This window comes from Dromiciops gliroides, chromosome 3 (assembly GCF_019393635.1).
Source record: "Dromiciops gliroides isolate mDroGli1 chromosome 3, mDroGli1.pri, whole genome shotgun sequence".
Taxonomy (NCBI): Eukaryota; Metazoa; Chordata; class Mammalia; order Microbiotheria; family Microbiotheriidae; genus Dromiciops; species Dromiciops gliroides.
In genome coordinates this window covers 100694065-100719802 of record NC_057863.1, presented here as the reverse complement: position 1 = coordinate 100719802, position 25738 = coordinate 100694065, and the positions used below count along the sequence as shown (strand labels likewise).

General features: G+C 34.7%; 1 pseudogene; it reads left to right on the top strand.

Moving 5' to 3' along the window:
- The first annotated feature begins 4508 nt into the window (after positions 1 to 4508).
- Positions 4509 to 8571, top strand: LOC122747189 (annotated as a pseudogene).
- Positions 8572 to 25738: the final 17167 nt, after the last annotated feature.

Below are 25738 nucleotides of genomic sequence, written 5' to 3'. Positions count from 1 at the left end.
GGGCTGCAGCCAAAGCAGTATATAGAATAAATTTTCCATCTCTACATGTCACCTGAACAAAATAGAGAAAGGAGAGATCAATGAATTCAACATGCAACTAAAAAAAATTAGAAAAAAGAAGAAATTAAAAATCTGCAATTAAATATCAAATTGGAAATTCTGGAAACTAAAGGAGAAATTAATAAAATTGAAGGTAACAGGGGGCAGCTAGGTGGCGCAGTGGATAGAGCCTTGGCCCTGGAGTCAGGAGGACCTGAGTTCAAATCCGGCCTCAGACACTTAACACTTAACTAGCTGTGTGACCCTAGGCAAGTCACTTAATCCCAATTGCCTCACCAAAAAAAAATTTGAAGGTAAGAAAATTTTAGAATTAAAAAAATAATAATAAGAGCTGGTTCTATTAAAAAAATAGATAAACCTTTTGTTAATTTGAATCAAAAAGAAAGGATACCAAATTACCAGCATCAAAAATTAAAAGGGTGAACTCCTCACCTAGGAAAAGGAAATTACAGCAATAATTAGGAGCTCTTTTGAACAACTATATGCCAATAAATTTGAAAATTTAAATGGAATAGATGAATATTTTAAAAAATATATAAATTGCCTAGACTAACAGAAGAACAAATAAAATCCTCAAATTAGCTCATTTTATAAAAAAGAAATTGAACAACCCATCAATGAACTCCCTAAGAAAAAATCTCTAGGGCCAGATGGGTTTACAAGTGAAGTCTACCAAATATTTAAAGAAAAATTAATTCCAGTTCTATACAAACTATTTGGAAAAATAGGTGAAGAAGGAATCCTACCAATTTCCTTCTATGAGACAAATATGTTGTGGATACCTTTACTAAGAAGAACAAAAACAGAGAAAGAAAAGTATAAACCAATCTCCATAATGAATATTGATACAAAAAAAAATCTAATTAGAACATTAGCAAAGAGATTACAGCAATTTATTACCAGGATAATGCACTGTGACCAGGTGGAATTTATAGCAGGAATGCAGGGTTTGTTCAATTTTAAGAAAACTATTAACACAATCAACCACATCAATAACAAAACTAAGCAAAATCAAGTGATTGTCTCAAAAGATGCAGAGAAAACTTTTGACAAAATGCAGCACCCATTCCTATTAAAAACCATAGAGAGCATAGGAATAAAGGGAACTTTCCTTAAGATGATAAACAGTATCTATTTTAAAGCATCAGCAAGCGTTATATGCAATGGGGATAAGTTAGAGGCATTTCTGGAGCAGCTGGGTGGCACAGTGGATAAAACACCATCCCTGGAGTCAGGAGGACCTGAGTTCAAATCTGGCATCAGACACTTAACACTTATTAGGTATGTGACCCTGGGTAAGTCATTTAACCCCAATTGCCTCACACACACAAAAAAAAGTTAGAGGCATTCCCAATAAGATCAGGGGTGAAACAAGGATCTCCATTATTATTCATTATTTTACTTGAAATGTTAGGCTTAGGAATAAGAGAAGCAAAAGAAATTGAAGGAATTAGAATAGGTAAGGAAGAAGCAAAACTTTAGATCTTTGCAGATGATATGATGTTATACTTAGAGAATCCTAAAGAATCAGGTAAAAAGTCTACATGAAACAGTTAACAAGTTTAGCACAGTTGAGGATATAAAATAAACCGACATAATCACCATTTCTATAAATGAACAACCAAGTCCAGTAGCAAGAGATAGAATGAGAAATTCCATTTAAAATAACTGTTAACCATATAAAATATTAGGGAGTCAACCTGGCAAGGCAAAGCTGGGAATTATATGCACAAAATTTCAAAACACTTTTCACACAAATAAAATCAGATCTAAACAAATGGAAAGTATAAATCGCTTTTGGGTAGGCTGTGTTAATATAATAAAAAAAAAATTAATTTACTTATTCAGTCTCATGCCAATTAAACTACCAAAAAAGTATTTCATAGAGCTAGAAAAAAATAATAAATTTCATATGGAATAAAAAAAGTTCAAGAATATCAAGGGAATTAATTTAAAAAATTCAGGGGGGCAGCTAGTTGGCACAGTGGATAGAGCACCGGGCCTGGATTCAGGAGGACTTGAGTTCAAATCCAACCTCAGACATTTGACACTTACTAGCTCTGTGACCCTGGGCAAGTCACTTAACCCCAATTGCCTCAACAAAATAAAAATAAAAAATAAATTAAAAAATGCAAAGGAAGGTGGCATAACCGTACCAGATTTAAAAGTAGAGTATAGAGTAGCAATCATCAAAACTATTTATTACTGGCTAAGAAATACAGAGGAGGAACCATGGAATAGTTTAGGCACATAAAACACAGCAGGAAATGAATAAAAAATCTCCTGTTTGATTAGCCCATAGACTATTCTCCAAGATAAGAACTCACTATTTGACCAAAACTGCTGGGAAAACTGGAAAATAGTATGGCAGAAACTACCCAAATACTAACATCTTACATCATACACCATAGTAAAGTCAAAATTGGTACAAGATCTAGACATACAGGTTGATACCATAGACAAATTAGAAAAGGAAAGAATAGTTTACTTGTCAGGACTTTGCTGAGGGGAAGAATTTATGACCAAACAAAAGATAGAGAATATTATAAAATGCAAAATGGATGATTTTGATTACATTAAATTAAAAAAAAAACCTGTTCAAACATAAGCGATGCAGACAAAATTAGAAGGGAAGCAGAACACTGATAAAGGTCTCATCTCTAAAATATATGGAGAACTGAATCAAATATGCAAGAATAAAAGTCATAATGCAATTGAAAAATGGTCAAATGAAATGAAGAGGCAGTTTTCAGATGATGAAATTAAAACAATTTATGGACATATGTAAAAATGTTTTCAATCACTGCTGATTAGAGAAATGCAAATTAAAACTGCTCTGAAGTACCACCTCACACCTATCCATTTGGCTAAAGGGGCAAAAAAAGGAAAATGATAAAAGTTGGGGAAGATGTGAGAAAAATGGAACAGTAATGCACTGTTGGTGGAGGTGTGAACTGATCCAACCATTTTGGAGAGAAATTTGGAACCATGTGCAAAAGGCTTTAAAACTTTGCATACCCTTTGATCCAGCAATACGACTACTAGGTCTACATACCAAAAAAATTATAGAAAGGGAAAAGGGCCCACATAGGTCCTCTTTTTGTGGTAGCAAAGAATTAGAAATTGAGGGGATGCCCATTAACTGGGGAATGGCTAAACAAGTTGTGGTATATGAATGTAATGGAATACTATTTTGCTGTAAAATATGATAAGCATATGGATTTCAGAAAAAAAAAACATGGAAAGACTTACATGAATTGATGCTGTATGAAATGAGCAGAAACAAGAGAATATTGTACACAGTATCAACAACAGTTTGTGATGATCAGCTGTGACAGACCTAACTCTTATCAGCAATACAATGATCCAAGACAATGCCAAAAGACATATAGTATAAAATGCTCTCCACATTCAGAAAAAGAACTATGGTATCTGAATGCAGACTGAAGCATAGTATTTTCACGTTTGTTGTTACTTTGTGTTATTTTTCTTGTTTAAAATTTCTTGCATTTTTCCCTTTTATTCTTATTAATTTGGAAATGTTTCACATGATTATAATGTATAACCTATATCAAATTGTTTGCTGGCCTTGGGAGTGGGGAGGGGAATGAGGGTAGAAGAACAATTTGGAATTCAATAAATATCTTTACATGTAACTGAGAAAAATCAAAATCAAAATCAAATAAAAAAAAAACCCAAATATATCTAATTGGTTGAATGTGAAATCTTTTTTTTTTTTTTAAATGGCTCTTCCTAGTTCATTATTGTTCCAGCGGAGTCCCTCAGATGTCTAAACAGGGGTCTGTACAGTTTTCCATTTTTATTTGACACTTGAATAAAGTAAAGACAAATAAAATATTTGCAATAGAGTAATTTTATTGCTATCATCCTTCCCTTCTGAATCCTCTAGAATAGTGGACTTTACTCTCTGTCTACTGTTACATATTTTGGGGTATACTTAATCCTTTAGGTACTGGCACTTCAACTCTGGGTTTGATGTCAACCTGATTGATGACTGTGTTACATATTTCATTAATCATTAGCCAATCCCAGTGGACAAGAATTAACAACAGATTGGATATAGAGAATGAGAGGTTGTGAGGAGTTGAAGATGTTATTTAGGTTGCATTTCTGGGGGACTGGGAGAGTGGATGTAAAAGTTATAAGGTAGTTTCGAAGAGAGGAAAGTTTGGGGAAAAGATTGAGTTCAGTTTTGAATATGAATTTAAGATATGGTTTGGCTATTGAGTTCCAGACATCTTAAAGATAAGACATTAAATGCACAGAGCTCCTGATGCAATTGCCCCAAAAACAGCAATAGAAGAACCCCTGGAGCAGAAAACACACAGAGATATGGACTAAGATTATTTTCCAGCTGTCGATAGATGGAGGAATTTGCCCCAGATCCTCTGAATCAGCTACAGCACCAGCGTCTTCCAGAACTGAGCATGCAGTTGGGTGAGAGTGCTGAACGGCTGGTTGGAGGGGAAAGTATGGGGTATTAATGGCACCTAGAGAGGAATTTGGCTGTCCCACCCCAGGAGGGAACCAGGAAGAAATCCTGAGTGGTGAGAGGCCCAGTTGGGGGAGGGGTACAGGCTCATCAAACTTAAGAACCACACCACAGAAAGATTTGCTGCTTGGTTGTTTAGTAAGTAGGCGTGAGGTTATCTTCAGACCAGAGAAAAGGCTAAGGGAGAGTAAAATCTGCCCACCCTCTGAAGCTGGGAACAGTAGTGGAACTGAAAAGCAGTTCCCCCCCCCACTTGAGAGTTTAAAGTCAAGTAAAAGATGAGCAAGCAAAGAAAGTTAAGAATTATAGAAAGCTTCTTCAGTGACAAGGAAGATCAAGGGGCACATTCAGATGAGGAAATCAACCACAGGGCCCTACATCCAAAGCTTCCAAGAAAAATATGAACTGGCCTCAGGCCATGGAAGGTCTCAAAAGGAGCTTTGAAGAGAAAGTAGGAGAGATAGAAGGAAGATCTAGAGAGAGGGAGAAAAGAATGGAAAGAGAAATGAGAACGATGCAGGAGAGTCATGAGAAAAAAGTCAACAGTTGGAAAAGCCAAATGGAAAAGGAGAAAAAAAAACTGATAAAAGCAATTGCCTAAGAATTAGGATTGAACAAATGAAAGGTAGTGATCTTATGAAAAACCAAGACATGGTAAAACAAATCCAATTGAATGAATAAAAAGAGGGCAATGTGAAATATCTCCTTGGAAAAACAGATGACCTGGAAAATAAATATAGGCGAGATAATTTGAAAATCATTGAACTACCTGAAAACCATGACCAAAACAAAAGCTTAGACACCATCCTCCAAGAGATTGTGAGGGAAAGTTGCCCTGATATTCTAGAAGCGGAAGCTAAAATAGCAATTGAAAGAATTCACTGATCACCTCCTGAAAGAGATCATAAAAGGAAAACCTCCAGGAATATTATAGCCAAATTCCAGAACTCCCAGGTCAAGGAGAAAATATTGCAAGCAGGTAGAAACAAGGGATTCAAATACTGTAGTGCTGCAATAAGGATAAAGCAAGAACTAGCAGCTACTATATTAAAGGACCAGAGGGCATGGAATATGATATTCCAGAGGGCAAAGGAACTGGGACTACAGCCAAAAATCATGTACACAGGAAAACTTAAGATAATCTTTCAGAGGAAAAAATGGGACATCAATGAAAATGAGGACTTTCAGGCATTTGTGATGTAAAGACCTGAACTGAATAGAATATTTGACTTTCAAATACAAGACCCCAGAGAATCATAGAAAAAGGTGAACAGGGAAAAGAAATCACGAGGGACATTGAAAGGTTAAACTGTTTACGGTCATACATGTGAAAATAATCCTTCCAACTCATAAGAACTTTTTCAGTAAGGAACACACAGAGGACACAGGTCTGAACTAAATATGAAGGGATGGTATTTGTAAAGCATTTATTTTTTGTGTGTCCTTGTTCTTTGTGGAGCAAACAGGGTGGGTTGTATTTTGTCTGGGGAGAGATTTGGGCTCTGGGCCTCCTGGCCCAGGGCTGGTGCTTTGTCCACAGTGTCACCTAGCTAACCCATGATGACATCTCTAAAATAGGGGTGTGGGGTAGGAAGAATAGACTGGGTAAGGGGTGCTGAGAGGTGGACTGGGGAGAGGTAGCTCACATGAAGGAAACAAGAAAAAGCTTATGGAGGGGAGGGGAAGAGGGGGAGGGAGTGAACTTCACTATCATCAGAATTGGCACAAAGAGGGAATAACATACATACTCAAGCGGGTATAGTAATATATTTTTGCCCTGAGGAAAAGTGGGAGAAGGAGATGGGGGGTGGGGAGAAGGGAAGGGAAGTATGGGGAAGGGAGCTGTAAAAAGTAAAACACTTTTGAGGAAGGTGAAGATGTTCTGCATAACACCACATGCATGAGATATATTGAATTGCTTGATTTCGTAGAAAGGGTTGAGGAGGGAGGGAGGAAGAAAAATGGAGAAAGCACATGTCTTAAAGATAGAGATATGAGACTGAAATAAAGGAAGCTGCTACGGCTGAAAAGAAAGAAATGTGAGAATCATCCGCATCATGAAAATTTTTTAAAAAGGTAAAATAATGTATATTGCATTCTTGTTCATAAATGATAATTATGCATAGTACATATGATTAGCACAATATAATTAAAATTAAATTTAGTAATTTTCATTGTAGCAATAAGAAAATCTACAGAATGGTGTATTGTCATTTTGTAAGTTATCCTTAATTGACTAGTAATAAAAAATTATTATATGATTAAAATATATATGTAATACCCAGCTTGGTTCTGTCCAAACTCAAAACCTTGTGTGGTAATGCATGCAAAACCTAGGTAAGTGTCAACACATGTTGATAAAGGAGTTTTAGCAATGCAAATGTCAAGGTAACTCTGATTTGTGATAACTAGAATAAATATTAGCAGTCAATTTATGAGAAAAAATCTAGGGTGACTCAGGGAAAAAAGTTGTTCTTTGATTATGTTGTAGGACAGAGGAAGGCAAGATAGATCATTTTCCAATGAACAAGTGATTGTTCTTGCTTAGCCAAAGCTCAAGTCATAGATAATAGTTCTAGTGATTCAGAATGTATTTAATGGCTCTCTGAATTTGGGTACAGTGATTTGGCCTTTTTCGGATCAGCAAACAGATTTCTGATGTATCAAGCCATTTGCAGCATCTTTATTTTCTTAACTATGCATGTGTGCATGAGGTTATCACACCACAACAATGAGTAAACAACATCAGGTAAGGTTGATTTGGAATGTAGTAAGTTCTTATTGCTAGAGGCATTTTTTCATTTTTCCCAAAATTGTTTTTTTTTAAATTATGAAGAATACTAGAGGAGTCTAAAATACATTTGAATAGTAATATAGAGAGACCTCTTAAACTTACTTAAGACTTATAGGTCCCAGAACCCTTGACCTCCATTCTCTGAGCCCTGAAGATGAAGGCCCATTCAGAAACTCAATATGTCAAATCCTCAAGATTCTCCCAAGAGAAATCTTTGACTCTCATGGAAACTCTACTGTTGAAGTTGATCTCTACATTTCCAAAAGTCTCTTCTAATCTGTTGTGCCCAGTGGTGCTTCTACCAGCATCCATGAAGCCCTGGAGCTCTGAGACAATAAGACCCACTACTTGGGGACAGGTGTCTCAAAATTGGTTGAGCACATCAATAAATCTGTTGCCCCAAGACTAATTAGCAAGAAACTGAATGTTGTAGATCAGGAGAAGATTGACAAATTGATGATAGAGATGGACAGCACTGAGAATAAATCTAAATTCGGTGCAAAAGCCATACTGGGAGTGTCACTAGCTGTTTGTAGCTGTGGAGAAAGATGTTTCCCTCTTTTGGAATATGCTTAACTTGCAGGCAATAATGAAGGTATCCTGCCCAGTTCCAGCACTCAATGTGATCAGTGATCCTCCTTTTTGGTACAGCGAACTTCACGGAGGCCATACACTTTGGAACTGAAGTGTACCATAACCTGAAGAACTTGATGAAGTAGAAAAATGGACAGGATACCACAAATGTAGGGGATGAGAGTGACTTTTCTCCTAACATCCTGAAGATTAAAGCAGCTCTTGAGTTCCTAAAGAAGGCTGGTTACACTGATAAGGTCATAATTGGCATGGAGGTTGCTGCATCAGAATTCCTCTAACTTGGGAAATATGGCTTTGCCTTCAATTCTGCTAATGATTGTAGCAGATACATCTCCCCTGCTGAGCTTGGTACCTCTACAAGACCTTCATCAAAGAATAAACAGTAGTGTCTATTGAAGATCCCTTTGATCAGGATGATTGGGAAGCTCCAAAGAAAATCATTACTACTGCAAGTATCCAGTTGGTAAGGGATCATCTTATGGTGACCAATCTCAAGCATGCTGAAAAGACTGTAAATGAGAAAGCCTGTAACTTCTTCCTCCTCAGAGTGAACCAGATTGGCTCCATCACTGAATCTCTTCAGGCATATAAGCTAATAAGTGGAGAGTAATGGTTTCCCATCATTATAAGGAGACTGAAGATACCTAACAAAACATTTATAGGTCCTTCATCATAGACATATAAACAAAGGAAGAGGTTACTATTTATCTCATTATAAAGCAAGAAAGGAAGGAAGGAAAGAAAGAAGCAAGGAAGAAAAGCAGAAAAGATTTATTAAGCACCTACTATGTGCCAGACACTATGCTAACCTCTTTACAAATATTTTCTCCTTTAATCACCACAACAACCCTGACAGGCAGGTGCTATTATAATTCCCATTTTACAATTTAGGAAAGTGAGGAAGTTAAGTGACTTACCCAGACTTGCCAAACACCTCATAGACGTCTGAGGACAGAAATGAACTCATTTTCCTAATTCCAGAAGAATCCTGGACCAGTGCTCTATCACAGGGTTTCTTAAACTTTTTCCATTGGCAACCCCTTTTCACCTGAGAAATTTCTATGTGACTCTGGGTATATAAGTATATAAAATAGGTTTCCATAACCTTTTATTGTTGCCAAATTTTTCACAACCCTCACATTGAGTAATGTGACCCTATATGGGGTTGAGACCCACAGTTTAAGAAGCCATGGTCTATCAGATAGGAATAAATGCTGTAATCTTTCAGACATTAAATTTCTATGTTTAGCAAATAAAATCTCATATTTAAATCTTAACATCTTCCTAGGATGATTATATATTAACTCCTCTAATGTATTCTGTGTTCAAGTCAAACTGTTTTACATGTTGTTTCCCATTCAATGTACATCATTTCCCCACTTTGTGCCTTTATTAGTGTCCCCCATGGCAAGAATGTTCTGACTACTTATCCCTGTACCCTGAGAGCCCCTCCCTATGTTAAGGACTCAGTTCAAGTGCAACCTTCATTTGGTGTCCTTTTCAGATTCTTCTGGTTTTTTTGCCATTATGTGCCAAGGGAAACCAATCTATATTTATTTTGTTTATATCATATGATTGTGTTATTTTTGTATTTATATACCTACTGTATGTCACATAAGAAGAGGGTAATAAATGTTTCCTGAATGATTGAGAAGACAAAGATTGTTTTGTCATATTGGGTCTCCTCTATGAAGGATTTATAGAAAGGCATAGAAAATTCCTTGACCAAGTAAAGGCACTAGTATAGGTACTAGCCATTTCCATGAGATGACAGAGCAAACAGAAGCAGGGACTGTGGCAAATAAACAAAAACAAACAAAATGAACAAAAAAGTAAAAATAAAATAAGACCCTGGATTTATAATAAAATTATTATACTTAATTTTAATCTGTATATCATCATTACAGGAGTCAATCCATTTGATGAAACTTCCACTCAATTTGATATGATTACAGGATATGAACTTTTTTCTGAAGAATATTTCCCAAAGTGAAAATTACTTCTGTCTGTATGTGTTTATATCTATTTATAGAATACACATAGATACACACACATAGATATGCATACTTTCTCTATGTGCACATATACATACACATATGTAATTTCTATAATAGTACCTAGATTAATATATATATGCACATGTAAATATTTATATACATATATACACATATGTAATTATATTTATATAAGAGAGAGAAGAGAAAAGAAGAGAGAGAAGTCATAACAATGTGGTGAGAGGTCAGACAAAATTAATTTGTTCTGTTCCTTAGTACTAAAACTGCTTCCAATATTATTGTCATCTGATGGAGTGGCAGTGAGAGATTTCCCCTCCTGTAGACTATAAAAATGCTGTGTGATATTATTTTGTCCCTTTATTTTCCTTTGTTTTTTCTCATTTGAATGTCTAGACCAGAGTGCAGAAAGCTGACAAGATGTCATTTCTTTATCCTCTCTTCTTCATCATGAGCAGAAAATTATGACTGGCAGGAAAAAAAAATCATTGTTTAAACACTCATGTTTGCAGGACAGCTAGGTAGCACAGTGGATAGAACACTGGCCCTGGATTCAAGAGGACCTGAGTTTAAATCTGGCCTCAGACACTTGACACTTACTAGCTGTGTGACCCTGGGCAAGTTCCTTGACCCTCATTGCCCAGCAATAAATAAACAAACAAATAAATGAGCAAATAAACAAATAAATAAATTAAATAAGCACCCATGTTTGCCCAGGTGACCTGAGAGGGGAATTCTGGGACTGTCACTTTCTGGCTATCTACTTTTACATTTATTTTAACTTTCTGAGAATCCTCATTCTATAAATATTGGAGAGTTCTTCTTTTCCATCCTTCGGCATTTTCCTCCTTTGTTAGGTTGGCCAATCTGATGCCTAGATAATATTATTTACTTTCAAATGTATTTTTTTAATTATTAGTAATTTGAACATTTACTTTTTTATATGACTGAAGATATCTGAGGTATTTTACTTTTAGAACTTCCTATTCATATACTTTTGTATCCACCCCAAATTCCCTTCCTGCATCCCACCTTACTGGGCGCTGACTTTTGACCCATTACTCTGGTTGCTCCCTTGCTGATGTCATTTTCTTCTCCTGCTCTGGAGTTCCAGGGATGGATTCTTTCTGGGATCTGCTCAGAACATTTTTAGTTGCTTTTTGAGGTACCTTTACCTGCCATGGCTTTTCTAAATGCATTATTTCTACAGAATTCTGGCAATCATTTTTGTGCAGACCTAAGCTTGGGTAGAGAAGTTCACAGCTACTGTTATGTTTTAGAGCTTTGTTTCAGATGTTTGTGGAGGATTGAGGCTCCTTTACATCCTAGGACATAGTCTGCTTCCCACCTAATTTATTAAAAATAATTTTTAAAAACCTGACTGAGTATAAGGAAAAGACAACATGGCATAGATCAGTCCTAGGAAAATACAGTAATAACAATCCTTTGATTACAGGAGCTTACAATTAGTAATTCTAAGAATCTTCTTGCTCCTATAACCCAAATGTGGGTATCTATTTTTAAAATGGGCAAATTACACTGATTTGCAAGGGAGGAGAATATCTAAGACCAAGAGAATGAAGGCTAACATAGAATTACTTTTGGCACATTGAACATGGAATGATACTTATTTACACAGCTTTTTTGAGAAATCTGTATAATAAATGAAAGTGAAAATGCTACTTATTCCAATTTAGTTTCATTTCTTCCTCATTACTTTTCAATTATGATTTCTTCTATTTAGCAAAATTTGCATTAATAATTGGCTAAAATAGGCAGATGAAATATATATACATATACATATACACATATACATATATACATATATACATATACATATATATATATAATACAGGCAAGCTGTAATCTACTTTAATCTGCCCTGACTACAACTCAGTTGCTTGGTTAAATTAAATTTTAAATAATAAAAATCCCTGAAATCCATAGCACTTATGCATACTTCATATAGAAACTGAGCTGGAGAATTATGCAGGCTTTATCTACCACTCAGTTAAAGGCTGTTTCTGAGGCTTATGATGATGTGATCTTTAAGTCATTCATCCATGATAAAGAGATAGAAAGGAAGCCTGGGAGCATTTTTGTGTTCATTCTGTAAAGGTTGTGTTCAAAGACAAATTGAAGTTATTCAGACTATCAGTCTAATTCTCCAAACCACAGCTGAAAGGTTATGTTGAGTTCTGATCTTAAAGTGGAGGTCAGTTAATGTCATCAGAGGTAATATTGGTATGCCAAAATGACACTAATTTCAGTTTTGGAGAACTTCTTCAGAGCTACTTCATATAAAAAAGTATATGATTTTAAAGCCACAGCATTGTCCATGCAACAAAACAACATGAATCAGAATGTGCTTCTACAGTGTTTGAATTGAAAACATTTCTCTACCTTATTATATGCTGACTTAATTTATATTCTTCTTCTCTTCACATTCCCCTTTGGTGGATAGATGATATTAAAAATATTCAATACAATACTCAAATGATGCAGTGGCCATTATATAAATGCTCAATAATAGCCTGAATGCCATTCTATTAGAGCCTGGGAATTGTAATAAGTGTAACAGTATAAAAAGATTCACATTTCTATAAAGCCTTTCAAGTAATAAGAAAGTGTATGCTTTTGAGGCTTATAACAATCTATAAGGTTCAGTTTCCTAATTTTTAAAATGCAAATTATGTTGATTGTATTTGTTTTTGAGTCAATAAACATTTACTAAGCGCCAACTACAGTATATGCCAGGCCCTGTACTAAGAACTGTGCTTACAAAAGAAGGAACAGATTGTCTCTGTCCTCAAGGATTCAGAATCTTAATGAGTAATTGATATCTACAATATCAATTGAGTGACAAGATAGATGATGATGGGTAGATAGATAGAGAGACAGACAGATTGAGATAGAGATATAGAGATAAACAGATATGTGTGTATTGAAAAATTTAAACTTCTATGAGGAAGTGTGCAAGGAATTTTGACAACAATGAATCAACAGGCTCAGGAAACATTGTCATTTCTGAGAAAGGTGTTGTATACTTATTTTAAAATAGTACAATGTAATCTTAGGCAATGTATCTTGTCCCTTTTCTCAGAAGAACAAATAATTTCTTTTAAAAAATGATCCTATTTGTAGAAATCAACACCAGTAATGATGGGATATTTCCCCAGACAAAGATAAAAAGAAACCCTGATGATCAGGGAAGAGATGGTCTGATTGCTTACATTTGTTCTTCAATTTTCAGTGTTTCTTTCTGAAACTGCCTGTGTCTCTATTCTGTCCAGTTATGTAGTCCTACTTATTTCTATCCATGTCCTCATTCTTACCCATAATAGCTGTTTGCCTGTGCAAGGAACATTTGGAAGCAATCTATGGATTTTTTAATTTGTCATTTTGTTTTATATTGTCAGAAATTCAGATTAGTTTTCATGTCTGTTTCCACTCTTATAATACTATAATTGTATTTATGTATATTTTCTTTGAGATCATGTTTTTTTAATAGGAATCCTGTGTTCTTTTAATATTATTGCTTTTGTCTTCCTTTCTTCCTGATCAACCTCCATTTCTGTGTTTTTGCATTCCTAAATCAGTTATTCTCTCTTGTTTCTTGGGTGAGATTCTGCCTACTATTGTTCTTCCATGAGTCTCATTTCTTTCTTGAACCATTTGGGACATCCTGCTCTGCTTCCATGCTTTTATGAAGAAACCACAGGATCCTTGCCTCAACAGGTTATCATTTTCCTTTGTCTTGCAATGTTTATTCAGAGATGTTTAGAGTCATTTAGATTATCTAGAGAAAATATCCCTTGTATTATTATTTTCCCTTTTAGTTTAATTCCTTGTGCTCTTAAGTAAGGTTCTGAGATTTTTTTTGACATTTTCAATCTTTTCCACATCATTTTCTTACACCTTTATGTTTGATAGTGGATTGAACAAATAATTGGATCTAAAAATTCTCAATCTCAGCCTCCTCTCACTTTTGTTAACCTTAGCCCCTGTACCAAATAACTTTTTGTTGGGTAGATGGCTCTGAAGAAATGTTCTTAGCTTTATGCCCATCCTGTTTCCTTTGGCCTTGGTGGAACATTCCATATGCATTGGTTCCCTGCCCCCATTCCTTCTGTTGCTTATTTTTCTGGCTGAATAAGCACTTCTGTGGCACAACCTAGATGTTACTCTGTTGTCCCAAGGTTAGTGAGCTTCCTACCATCCTGTACCTCTTTCTCTGCTGCACCGGATGGTGGTGATTGAATAAAGTTGAGTCTTGTTGCTTATAGCCTCACAGTTGTAAAGGGGAAGGTTAGGAGAGGGTTAGTTTGCAGAAATTATACCAGTACTACAGGCAAACTGCTGAGTAGAACCCAGAGTAAAAACCCATGAGTTGGGGCAGCTAGGTGGTGCAGTGGATAGAGCACCAGCCCTGGAGTCAGGAGTACCTGAGTTCAAATCCAGTCTCAGACACATGTGTGACCCTGGGCAAATCACTTAACCCCAATTGCCTCACTAAAAAACAAACAAACAAACAAACAAAAAAAGCATGAGTTCTTTTTTTGTATCCCTACCAAAACTTGGGGTTTGGTTGGGGAATGCACCTTAGGAATTAGGGAATAGATATCTGTCCTTTTAATTTACACATTGTTAAATCAGTAAGGTTCTTTGTGCCTTAGACCATGGAGAAAGATTTTACTTGTTTACTTCTTGTATATAACTTTTATTTAGGAGAGTTTTAAGGAGTTGTGAGGATCATTGAAGATGTTTGGCAAAAACGTATAGTCTTCCATCTTGCTGGTCATGTGCTCCAGATAGGCAAGGGGATGTAAAGAAATTACCTTAGAAGATTTTGGCTCAGGATCAAGTTTCTATGTATGCACTCTCAAGTATGCTAACCAATATCTCAATGCCACTGTTCATGGCTCTTTTTGTCATGGGTCTTCATAACTATTCTGGGATCCTTCTCTTTGAGTGGCCTAGTGAGTGACAAGTTCCTAATATCTCCTTGTTCAGTCTCCTACTTGTAATAATTGTTTGGACCTCCATTACTTTTATTCCTTTCTGATTTTTTTTTACACTCCTGAATTTTCACAGGTCATACTATTTCAATAAACAGTCTACTATCTCCTATTACCACTTGTGCTGATCTTTTTAATTCTGAAATCTTCCTTACCTTTCCTAAACTTATACTCTGACTGTGAAATTATGTTGCCCTAAACTTTACTATCGATTAAATATTCTGACCTGCCTGGACTTTTGGTTTCCATTTCTCTTTACATAGTCTGACAATTAGTTGAATGCTTACTATATTATAGGCATCATATCAGGGACTGAGGTTACAAAGATGAAAATTATACACTCTGAAGAAGCTTAAATACTCTCTTATAGTCACCTTGGTCCCTTGTTGACATCTGCCCAAAAGAATGAGCAGACCTAGCTAGTGTAGAAGATATGCATCCTCATAATTTAACCAACATTAACTTTGGAAAGTTATTTCTTTTTTGTTGTTTTGGTTTGTTTGTTTCTTTAAGAGTGTTAAATGACTTGCCCAGGGTCACACAGCTAGTTAGTGTTAAGTGTCTGAGACCAAATTTGAACTCAGATCCTCCTGAATCCAGGGCTAGTCCTTTATCCACTGTGTCACCTAGCTGCCCCAAGTTATTTCTTTTTAAGTTGTAGTTGAATGTTAGCAAGCTCTTTGAGGGCAGCAACTATTTTATTCTTATATTCAGAATTATCAGTGCATGCTACATATTAAGTACTTGATAAATGTTTGATAATTATAATTCCTTTAGCAATTTTGTATAAAGAGATTCTATAGAATGAATTGATACTTTTTTAAACTTTTGGATAAATGGTTCATTTTGGCTTTTGAAGGGTATCTAAGAACATCACAAGAGCCTGAAAACATTGACATATACAGTAGTAAATTGAAAGATTAAGAAATAAAGAATGAGTCATTATGGAGAATATAAAAATTAGACCTAAAATTCAATCTTACAGACAGTGAGGTTTATTTTTTGTTTGTTTGTTTTTTGGTGTTTTTTTTTCATTACAATGAAGAATAAGTGACTTTCCAAGGGTCCAACAGCTAGTAAAGTGTCAATTGTCTGAGTTTGGATTTGAACTCAAGTCCTCCTGAATCCAGGGCCAGTGCTTTATACACTGTGCCACATAGGGAGTTTTCTATTGGAGTTTATATTAAAGGACATGAAAACAACAAATCTATACAAACAAGAACATTTATTTTACTGAATTTTAGCAAACATTAAAGAGATAATGATATAGATTTATGAATCACCTGTATCAAGGTGATAATTGAATGCATTAAAATGAATGGGAAGAGAAAAAAGATGAAAGATGGAATTAAAGAGTGAGACTTGAAGATATGGGAGATTGAAAGAGAAGAAGAGAGAAAGGGGAAAGTACAGAGATAGACTGACAGAAAGACAGATGGACAGATAGATAGATAGATAGATAGATAGATAGATAGATAGATAGATAGACAGATAGACAGATAGACAGATAGACAGATAGACAGATAGACAGATAGACAGATAGATAGATAGATAGATAGATAGATAGATAGATAGATAGATAGATAGATAGATAGATCAATCAATCACTGGAAATATTCACTTTTGAGGGAAAAGCAGAAGATGAAGAGTCAGAAAATGAGACAAAGAATAATCAGAGAGATATAACCATTACGGAAGCCAAGAAGAATGAAATGGTATATATTTTCTAATGATGTATCTCAAAAAGAGGAAGAAGAAAACTGACATTTTGATGTAGAAAAAGAAGTGATAATTAGTAGTAGTAGGCCTAGACCAGTCGTGGACGACCATGGATCAGCGCCCTGAAGAGCCACAGGCCACAGTGTGGCTGTGCAGTCAGACACGGGAGACGCAGCTCCTGAGTGACTTATAAGCGGTAACTGCCACATCCTGTGTTGTATCTATCCCATGAGGAGTAGCTGGAGTGTCCTCTCCAAGGTTCTGGCCTGGGCGGATCAATATGGAAAACAAGCTGTTGCCCATGCAGCAGGTTTTCCCTCTCCGCGACATTGGTGGATCCAAAGGAGAGGCAGAGCCAATACAGAATGGCACCAGTGCCACCACAGGAGTTGCCAGAAGGATGTGATATCCAACATCCAACTGCCTAAGGGACTTCAACTCCTGATTTTTCCTGGGGGTTAATGCCCGAATTCTTTCCCATATATGGGTATAGCCGCAAGGCAGCAGAGGTTTAGAATCAGGGTTTCTTTCCTCTAGGCCAGTTGCCTGCCAAGGCTAATGAGCCCCACCTGCCCGAAGCGACTGGTTTTAAGGTGCCAGTGACTTGCATTCACCCCTTCTCCTGTTAGTGGAAACAGTTCCTCCATGAGAAGGCCAGGAGTTGGGCTTCAGTTATCAGAGGCTATTTGAGACTCATGCTATTGGAGCATTTTATAATGAGTGGGAGCTTATCCCCACTCCCACCCTGGCATGACAAACCTTTGGAACCAAAGGTGATAATTACTGCCCTTAGAAAAAGCTGTTTTAACACAGTCATGGGAATGAAAGCCAAAATGGGAGGCAATTGTTTGTCTTCCTTTGAGGTTCCTTTCAGTACACACTCTATAATCCTAACTATAGAATATCTTTAGGTTGATAATATGGCACTGATACTGCAGCCAAGTACTATAATAACAAAATCAAAAGCAACAGATTGCTCTTCTAACAGCCAAGATTCTTTTCCATGTCCACTTTTCAAAGTTACCACAAAGGGGCAAAATTTGGGTTGGAAGAGAAAATTCTGAATCTTGTATAGCATGTGTTTCCTCTCATCATCTTGGATTAAGTTCTTTTACTGCCTATTCTCCTTCCAAAGAATAAATCAGTTTTGCAAGCCTAGATAATCCATTGTAACTCAAAGATTCATGTTGTTCATACCATTAGGTGTTGGCTCTCAGAATTTCACTTTGGCTTTGCTGTGGTCCAAAGCTGCAACATTATCCGAGTTAAAACAATTCATGAACCCATTCAAAATGATTCTAAAATGTTATACAGAGCCAAGGATTAACATATGTAGCTCCATGACAACAAAAACAACTCCCGGACATACTGTGTGAGAAAGTCTGGGAAAGTAAGTAAGCTGCAATCTCAATTAAGGAAAAAAAATAGTGTCCAATATGAAGACTAAATAACTTCATCCCCATATGAATGTTGACTGTGTACAAACGAACAAAATTGAAAGTTAAAAAATATTTCTAAAAAAATAAATCAATGTATATTTTTTTCATTAATACTTGAATCAGTCACTGTGATAGGCCTTATAATCTTCATAAATATCTTGATGATCTACAAGTGGTTAGACTGAAGCCAAAACATATTTCCACTTAAATGTCAGACCAATGGAAGCATATAAATTATTACATTGAATGGACATATTGTTATTTTTACGTAGCCAGCTCACTGAAGGAATGAATTTTCATATTTTAATATTACCAATATCAAAAATTATGTTTTGAATGTAATTAGCATTTAGTAATATTTTTAATTGAATCAAGTGTTAAGTAAAAATAATTATGTGTCAGCAGATTAATGATCTTTGGGTTTCATTAATGACCATTCTTTCTTTACTAATATTGCCCAGAAATACTTTAATAATTGTTCTTCAAGTGGCCAGAAAGGAAAATAAAACAGTCATTTGATGGCCAAACTTTTTGTGATAAGCCTCCAAAAACGTCAAAAAGTTCTTCATATAATATTTAATCATTCCATCTATTGTCTTATAATGAAAATTTTAAAAACTTGATCTATACCATGTGTGTACTCTACTACTATAGCTATTTTGTATCAAAGGTTGCAGGCTCATGGCTATGAAGCATTAGATTAAGAAATCAATTCACAACAGAGCAACAAACAGCACATAGCCAAAATCATAAGCTAGGCAATGTAACCTGAAATCTTTGGCTGATTGTACACCAACAGCAGTACAAACATAAGTACATTGATTCAACATTAGTCAAGATAGTGATACATATGGAAATACACAGTGAAAAAAAGGAACTCTGCAAATGAAAAACATCATGTTGGGCTTCAAGTCATTTTCAGAAGATAAAAACATTTTACATTTGATCAAAGTACATCATTTATAAAATCACTGTGACATTTCTAAAATCCCAAACCTGATAGTTATAAAAATGAACAGAGATGAAGTAACTTTGTTTTTTTTTTTTTTAGCAGATTCTTGTAGTGAATATAAATGGGAGAGCTGTGATCATCCTGTACTTACCCCATAGAACAAATGTGATATGAGTGGTTCTCTCATAATGAAGGCAAGATAAGTCTGAATTACCACTTCATACTCAATCACACTGAATTTACTATCACCAAAATAATAACACTGAAGGTAGTAACTTTAGTGTTTCCTACAATTTATGTTCACCCAACCTTATAGATGAAATAACTTAATTGCATCATCTATAATCAGGTAATATTCATTATTTTCTCATAAACTAATTAGATAATGGATCTGGGAAACCCACTCCAGTTGTGTGTATTCTGTACTTTTGAATGTATTCTTAGGGCCTTCTCTTGAAAAAGGTTGTGACTCTTACTTAAGCTGGAAGCATAGTTAAACACCAAGCACATCTTTTTGAAATCACCTATAGAAGCGGGACTTCGGGGCAGCTAGGTGGCACAGTGGATAGAGCACTGGCCCTGGATTTAGGAGGACCTGAGTTCAGATCAGGTCTCAGAAGGGGGCAGCTAGGTGGTGCAGTGGATAGAGCACCGGCCCTGGAATTCAGGAGGACCTGAGTTCAAATTCGGCCTCAGACACTTAACAATTACTAGCTGTGTGACCCTAGGCAAGTCACTTAACCCCAATTGCCTCACCAAATCAGGTCTCAGACACTTAATACTTACTAACTGTGTGACCCTGGGAAAGTCACTTAACCCCAATTGCCCTGAAAAAAAAAAGTGGGACTGTTCTGAAAGTCATCATCGGGGACATCACAAAGGTGCATGTTCTCTTTATGTCTCTTCTTTCACAGTCAAGACAATTGAGAATATACCAGATCAAAATAAATGCATACTGGATAAATGTCCTTCTGATCTTCTATGTGTTTTATTGATTCCCATTGTCTTTCTACATCATTCATTTTAATTCCTTTCTTCAAATTGGCCATATCATGTAAAACAATAAAGATCCAAGACAAATATATACATGTATATGCATGTATGTGTATATATGTATATATGTATACATGCACGCACATATATGTTCTAAGATACTTTCACTCATCACTTTTGCTGTGACAGAGCAACTAAATCACTATTCAGCATTAAAAGGAATCAAATATTTGGAGAGAAGATAAATGCTGGCAGAGATATCTATTGGTCAAAAAATATTTTACTCTTCACTTATTTCTAAACAAAATGGATATATAGAAAAACTTGGAATCTGATTGACCTGGACTCAAGTCTTGTCTGCACTTTTTGGGTGACTCTCAGCATCAACTGATGAATGCATCAAAATTGCTTATTTCCTCTTCTGCTTCCCTACATACTTAAATATATTCAAAAATTAAAAACAAAACAAAACAAAACTCTAGGCATAAGTATATCTATAAAGATCCCATTACCTGATACTCTCCTAACCCCAGGCTTTTTTATTAAGTAAAACTTGAGACAATAGGGGGAAAGTAAAGACCTTAGATGGTTGCTATGATCACTTAAAACTCTAATAGCATACTATTATTCAACAATTTATTTCAAGCATTGTTGTACAAACATCACATTAAAACTAGTTATGTCTTCTCCCAGAGATCCTATTATGTATTTTTTCAATTAAAAAATATTTTAATGACACTTCTTTTCTGAATCTTTGTCTAAAATCTTGCACTCTAATGCCATGATGAGTCAGATAATATCACATTACAAAGTCTTACTAATTAATTGGTAACAAAATAATAGTCATATTATTAGAAGGGATCTTAAAGGTAATATCTTCTGACTTCTTAAAAAAAAAGAACCTCTTTCTCTTATATCCTTGACAGATGGTTATCTAGTCTCTCATATTATCTGTGATTCTTTCTATTTTCCCAAACGCATTTTTCCACTTTTGAATTATTTTGATTATTAAAAAATTGGGTCTTAAATTGAGTCAAAGTTTGCCTCCATCTAATTTTTACCCATCCCTCTTAGTTTTATCTTTTAGAATAGCATTAAATAAACCACATGCTTTGCTAGTATATAACCTTCTTTTCATATAAATGAATGTATGTATGCCTGCATGCATGTATGTAGCTATATACTAGAATTTTAAATATATCATAATTTAATTGCTCATAATTATATATAATATAGATGTATGTGTATGTATGTATATGTATATATATAATATTTAAAATGAGTAGTTCTATGCATTTCCCTAATGATCACTTCAAAAGAAAACAATAATACTAGCTATTCTTTTATACAGTATAAATGTTTTTGTTGTTTATATCTTGTTAGGATTATTTTTGGTTACATTTTCCAATGTACATTGAATCATTGAGTTAATAAACATTTATTAACTAACTACTATGGATCAGACACTCTTCTAAAGAAATTAAAAACATATTCCTGTATGATCTAGGCATGGGGAAATATCGATGTAAATTCTTTGAGTCAGGAAATAGAGTGTTTTATTTAAGGAAAAGCAAGGAGATTAGTGTCACTGGATCAAAGAGTATGTGGTGTGAGCAAGGTAAAAGAAAACTAGAAAGTAAGGCAGCTATCATGTTTTAAAAGACTTTGCAAGCCAAATGGAGAATTGTCTATTTGATTCTGAGGGTGATAGAGGTCCATTGATTTTATTAAATAAGGGAGTAACAGCTTGTCTGGGTGCCTTACTGGGAAAATATTGGTATACTTAATAGTAAGAGGAAAGTTAGGAAGGAGAGAGATTCTCAAGGAAAGATAATGAGTTCAATTTTGAACATGTTGATTTCAGGATGTCTATGTGACATCTGTTTGAGATGTCTAATAGGCAGTTGAAGACATCCATTCAAAAGTTAGGGCTGGTAAAGTAGATGTTAGAATCATCAGCTTAGAGATGATAATTGAAGCCATGGGAACTGATGAGATTACCAAGTGAAGTAGTACAGAGGAAAAAAAAGAAGAGGATGCAGGTTGGAGCTTTGGAGGTAACCAACTTTAGTGGGAAATATAACATGTCAAGGATATTTTACAGAAGATGTCTACTACTTAGAGAACATGCCAAATTTCATTCCAAATCTAATTATTTCATACATTAGTCAGACAAAGATATATTTTCATTTTAATATTTAATTCTGAAGCACATTGCCTAAATACTTTCATCCTCATTCCCCATGTTTCTTGTGGTTGTTCCTCTTGAAAGCAAATATTCCCCATATATCTTACTTTACTCTGTATTTCTGTATTCAGAAATATAAAATTTCCATGCCACTTAAAACTCTTTACTAAAATAAGAGCAAACAATGCCAATTATATACACACATATGCACACTCTCTATCTGTCTGTCTGTATATCAATCTATATCCTATGTGAGACTGTGCAAAATTGTATAACTTCATTAATTATTTAAATTAATAATTCAGTTAATTAATGTTAAATTACAATGTCTATCTTGTTGAATGTGTCATTAAAATGGTATCAATATGAGTGAACTCACGATGATTAATGTTATTACATTAAATGCCAAAGAAATTAATAACTGTTATGGAATTATTGTAATGTTCCCTTATTACTTTAAAGAACAGGGAATTTTAATGCATTTTAGTACACTTTTTAGCAAAACTGTAGATTTAGTTAAAATCACTGTTATTTTCTTTCTCCCTTTAATTAACTCTAATAATATTAATCATGTTACTTTTGTATTTATGTGGCTACAAATGTAATACTTAATCTATTAGGGTTGTAGTTAATTTAAGCATTAAGTGCAAAGCATCATTTCTTCTACTTATAATTTCTTCTTAGTTGAAATTTAACTTTTTTAAAAGTATTCCTATTTACTTTCTTCCTGAAATCAAGTCTTAGATAAAAGCTCAAAGAAACATTCATTCTTTAAAATATCAAGTGGCTATGTAGCCACATAAAATGGCCCTATCATTTTCTTGGCCCTTTTATTCATTCAATCATACCTTTAGATTTAGAAAGAATATTAGAGATCATAGAGTTCAATCCCATTATTTTATAGAGTAGGAAACAAATCTTTAAGGAATAATTATTGCTCATAGTCATGCAAGTTAGGTGGCAGAGCTAGAAAGATAGATAACTAGAGCTCAACAGGTAGGCCTTTGCCTGTTCTGTAAAATTTAGAGCACACTGATAGCAGTGCTGTTACTCATTGATCTCAGTCATTGAAAATCATCCTTAGCAGATAAAGCACCAGTCCTAGATTCAAGGCGGACCTGAGTTCAAATCCAGCCATAATATTGCATTAATTGAAAAAGCAAAACTTCATTAGCCATTCCTCAATTGCTAGGTATGAATTTTGATTTCAGGTTTTTTTTTTTTGGTTTAATAAAACAGAAAAGAAAATGTTACAAATATTAGTATATGGGGAATATAAGGAATCTCTTTTAACTTTGTTCTATTATGAATCCATGCTCGGTAGTGATATTTCTGGTTAAAAGTGCATGAGCTTCACTGATATACTTCTAAATTGATTTGCATAATGGGTATATGAATTCACAGTTCTCAAAATACTGTATTAGTGTACTTTTTTTGTCTATAGCTCTTCTAACTGATACTTTTATAAGAATCAACATAAATTTGGATAGAAAAAAAAATTTTCTCCACTAAAATACTTTTGTTTTTTCCCCATTAATGTTGATTTTGTTTATATAAAGGCTTATTAATTTTATATAATCAAAATTGTTTAAATGTCTTTGAAATTTTTTATATTTTATATTTGATTATTAATCATCTCCCTAACTATCCTGTGAAGAGTTTTACTGTATTTTTTTCTTTTTCTTTTTCTTTCTTTCTTTCTTTCTTTCTTTCTTTCTTTCTTTCTTTCTTTCTTTCTTTCTTTTTTTGTGAATGATGTGGCCATTTATATTTAGTTCCCATGCATTTGAAGTTATTTGTGGTACATGGTATAATCTAGTAGTCTAAAAATAATTTTCTGCCAATCTAGTCAAGTTTTCTCCTTAGTTCTTGTTGAGTAAGGAGTTGTCCCTCTAATTTGTATTTTTTTGAGTAAAAATTGAACTATTCTGTTCACTTGCTTATGATTCTTATTTTTCTATTCGACCCAATCATTCAGTCATTCATTAATTTAAGAAATATTTAATTGTTATCCATTATGTAACATATATTAATCTAACCATTGAACTATATAATATTTATATTATATATAATTATATCTATATTATATATAAAACTGAGTTCCAGAGAGGTTAAACAACTTGCACAAAGTTATATAGATGAAAATGTTACCAGTAAGAACACAAATCCCTCAAGGATATATTTCTATACTCACACACATCTAGATCCCTGAATTTCACTCTCTATCTCTCATGTCTTAACATTGGTAATCCCAAATGCCTAGATTTTATTTTCCCCTTTTCTTGGTTTCTCAAAAATCCTCATGTCTCTAAGTTTCAAAATAGATACCACCTTCTTTGTAAATATTTCACGTCAATTACCATTTGTTAATCAAGTCTACCCCTCTGATTACTCATTTCTATATATGATCTAGCCACTAGGAAAATGAAAGTTCAAATGCTAGAAATATTTAATTTTGCCTTGGTATCCTCATTGTCTAGCAGAGTGATTAATAAGAGCTTAATTGTTTTGTTTTGTTTGTTTGTTTGGTTTTTACTAGAAATAAGAACAGGTCAATAAAAGGGAGTTCATGAAGAGTGCCATATTTTATTTAATTCAGTAAACATGCTTTAAACCCATACTATGTTCCAGGAACTATCTTAGCACTGTAAATACAAATAAGAAAAAGAAAGGGCAGTCTCTGCCCTCAAGGACTTTACAATTTAATAGAAGACAACACACAAAAGAGGTCTGGAAATCCTGGAGACAAAGGGTTGGAAGGGGATATCCATCAGGTGGCATCTTGCTGCTTGGATGTGAAATAAGACAGAGCTATGGATGCAAAGTGGAGTGACCTGGAAATACAATACATTACAATCCTGGAAGTCCATTTATAAAAGAAGGTATTAGGGAGAGGTTGGCATTCTACACTCTAGGCCTCCAATCAGAGCAAAAAGGAGGGTAAAAGTGGTGGTGTACATGTTTTAGTTAGAAGCATGGTGATAAGATTAATCAATGAGCTTATCTTCCCACAAGGGAGATGATAGTACAAATGAGAACTACCCCAGAGTGAAAGAAGGGAAGCTTCATGAAGATGATGGCTCATAGATCATGTTTGGAATAAATATAGGAATTCAAATTTATATATAGCAAAGAGGGAACTAAATAAATGGAATGTTATGAGCAAAGGAATCAAAGAAAGCCCATGTCATGAATACCAGTTGACTATGGGGTCCAAGTGAGGGTGCAGTGATAGATTAAAAAAAAAATGCTGGGATCTTATTGTGTAAGGCCTAGAATTCCAGAGAAATTGTGCCATTTCTTTTTAGGAAGCTTTTAATGGAATTATATGTTTTTTAAACAGGGATGATCTTTTATTTAAGAAAGATAGGAGGGGCAGCTAGTTGGCGCAGTGGATAGAGCACTGGCCCTGGAGTCAGGAGGAACTGAGTTCAAATCTGGATTCAGACACTTGAT